Source organism: Ascidiella aspersa, chromosome 4 (genome assembly GCF_963924565.1).
Source record: "Ascidiella aspersa chromosome 4, kaAscAspe10.2, whole genome shotgun sequence".
NCBI classification, from domain to species: Eukaryota; Metazoa; Chordata; class Ascidiacea; order Phlebobranchia; family Ascidiidae; genus Ascidiella; species Ascidiella aspersa.
Genome location: NC_139450.1, coordinates 7,909,295 through 7,912,889, shown reverse-complemented (window position 1 = coordinate 7,912,889; position 3,595 = coordinate 7,909,295).

Below are 3,595 nucleotides of genomic sequence, written 5' to 3'. Positions count from 1 at the left end.
GGAAAGCAGTAATCAATCAGTTAAACATATTGATTTTGCATGGAAGAAGAAAAGCATGCATTTGTTTTTTTGGGGGGAGGGGGGCTGATAATATTAACCAAGGAGGGTAATAAAATTGAAGGGTTACCAACTAGTTAACAGCCTCATTAAACCTTGTTGGGTAACACTGTACCAGAATTACCCCATATGTTAGATAAATACAATGTTTTAAATGCGGAGTTTGACAAAAACAATGAGATTTGCTAGATGGATAGTGTTATTAAATAAACAGCAAAATGACGCCGGAATACAGTTTTCGGTGGAAAATTTTGACACTTTAGGACAGTGGTTCTTAACCAGGGTTCGATTGAACCCTTGGGGTTCGACGAAGCTGTTTCAAGGGTTCGGCGAGGACGTCCTCTGAAGCATATTTAATGCTGTTATTTTAAGCTAAATTTGAATCTCTTTTGTGTGCCAAAGTGTAATGTAGCGTTATAAATTAAAAGTTTGGCCAATTTAACCTATATAAATGGAAGTTTATAATTTGATTATGTCCAGTTTTAGCTGCTTGCAGAAAGAAACGAATACTGAGCGAAAATTTGGGGTTCGACGAACGCTTGCAGAATAACATAGGGGTTTGACAGGTTGCCAAAGGTCAAGAACCACTGCTTTAGGACTTTATGGTACTGAGAAGAGATAAACTGTTATTTCATTTACAGAAAATAGCTTCCTTTTTTACTACAGAAGCACATATTTTGCTATGAAAATACTATACAGAGTTTCTTTAAAACAACCAAATTTTCCAATTTTTTGACTGCGACTGAATTTCTAATTTGTTTGCATTTCTATGACTAATTAATTTACCAAAGCGACTCACAGTTCTTAGCATCTTGCAAAGTTAATGAGCAAATAGAAGATGTACCGTTAAATAAACTGAAAAGTAATTCACATTACTACTGTATTTTTTTTTTAAATCGCTTTTGAATTTGGTTTGCCCAAAAAGTGATATCAGTCAATCTCTAGAACAGTGCAATATCAGTTTGACTAACAGACATTGCTTTGCTGTAACACAAGCAGTAACTTAGGGATATATTTAAACTTTATCGTTTGAAAGAATTTTTAAAATACCCTGATTGCTAAACACCAATACTTATGCAAGAAAGTATTTTAAAAACAATAAATAAAAATCAGTACATACGTTTGATGGGCCGGCCAGGTATTTCAAGTACCAACAAGAAAAATAACAAACAAAAAAAGTCAGACATAGTTTTTAAATATATAGAGTGGTTCAAATTTGAGCCAACCTTTTTTCGCACACAGACAACAATATTGACTGTAACACACAACACCTCTTGAATATCAATGTTATAAAACAGTGTCTCCCAAACCACGAGTTGGGTTTTCTCAACTACTTGGTTTGGTTGGAGGCCAATTACAGTAGTTTACAATGTTAAATATTTATTGAGATCTGACCTGAGTAAAAATTTCTCTTTAAGAAAAATAATTTTTTTAGAAAAATGCAAAACCAATACGAAGATATGGCTTTTAATAACAAATACAGTGATGCAATGGTCCTTTTTGTTTATTTTAAGCGTGCAGAAAGCTCAGCAAAAGGAACTGAGTCACCAGTGTTATACAACATGCACAAGTTATGTTCAACAAATTGACAAGCTTACAATTAGTTAAGAAATTTTTTACTACCTTGGTAGATCAAGAAAAAATCAGCAGAAACTTACCCATTTTCTGTTGCCAGTGACAGAGAATTTGGTGTTGGTCATATTTTTCCGAAATGTTTTCGAGGTCATGATCGGAAAGTCCAAGAAATCTCATGTACTTGGTCCATTGTCTAGGCCGGAGGGATCTGACTATCTTTTGGTATTCTGTAATCTGTTCCCTATTTGTCAACCTGCTGTAAACAGATGTTTATGTGACAATAGCTAATTTATTCAAGCTTAGTCAGTGCATGTGTTAATTGTTATACTTTTTAGATAATTAGGGCGATTATTTTTTGACTTGTCAAAAAAAGTCAAAATTTCGTCAAAATTTACACGTTAGGACAAAATTTGTCAAAAATTTTACAAGTCAAAATTGAATAAAAATGCACATAAATCGTTTATAAAATTAAAAAAAAAAACAAAGTCAGTTTTTTGAAATTCGTCGTTCAGTTGTTTTGAAATTTATCGTTCCATTTTATCAAAAAAAATTAGTTTTGATTCATGTTCAAAGTCATTTTAACCGTATTATATCTTGATTAGAGCAATATACAGAATAAAAATGTGTGAGTAACAATGCCTAGGTTATTTAAATCAATGTATTTCGAACAGGTTAAAATTTTGTCAAAATAAATTTTTTTTAGGTCAAAGTTCCTATTTTTTAGGTAAAAAAATAATCACCCTATAGATAATATATTGCAAAACAGTTATCTTAACTTACTGCGCCATTACAGCAGAAAAAATTCCAAAGGCAAAACTCCACAATATTTTTATTAATTCATTTTCCTTTTAAATAAACTTTATTTTCCTGTAATTATTTAAGTTATGCAAATAAATTGTTATTAAGTAGATTTTCGAAATGTTACGTGTTAAACAAAAATGCTTTGCATTAAACCGTATATAAACTACATTTCATGAAAATACAATAAAAACCCAAACGGATTGAAAGTGCACACATTGAATGTTAAGTTGATTCAGCAATTGCAAAACAGTAAAAAATGTATAACAAAGCAGTAGAGTAATAAGGCACACTTGTTGGAAATAAAATGATGAGAATGTCTGCAGGTTACACACAAAACTACTGTAATAAAGAATATTAAAAACAGGTACGAGCGAATGCTGTTTACAACAGGATTCTGAAACCTTTACTTGGCTTTATAAATGCAGAGTCAATGTGGTCTAAGTTGAAAATGTCTATTCTTTGGGCAAGAAATGCATGTAAATAAAATTGTTATCTGCAGCACACACACAATATACATAATTTGAAGGTAAAATTACAACAAACTTTGAAAACATTGTGGTGATATATTACCACAATACAGTGGGTTTACAAAATTTAAAAAAATGAATATCATAGTTTGCTTTACTTAGTTTTGATGAGTTTTTGCGAAACAAAACCAATATATACACTGTAGATAAATCATTAACATCCATAGGAAACATTTTTCGTCAGTAGAACAAACAAACAAATCTACATATATGTAGTTATAGTTCAAACAAACTGGGACAACCTAAACTAAAACTTAAAATTAAAACAAACTTTAGGTTTCTTAAAACTTGTCACAAACTGTTGGTATTAAGTCTGCTTTATAATTAGCAGTTATTTGAGTTTTAGGATATGTATAGATAAAGCTGGCATTTTTAACTTGCATAAATCTTCAGTAGAACTTTTGATTTAGGACACTTGAAGAATATCCTTCATCAATTTATCAAGGGGATTTTTTCCATCAAAAAAATCGTAGTATAGTGCATCCGTGATGACCATTTCTAAACATGGTATTATTGTTAATTCTAAAGTACCCTTAGTATATTGCTAAAGCTATGTGGTTATTCCATACTAGAAAGCACAGTCTAACAGTACAACTGGTCATAAAAAATGATAATTTAACCTACAAGTTGTACAG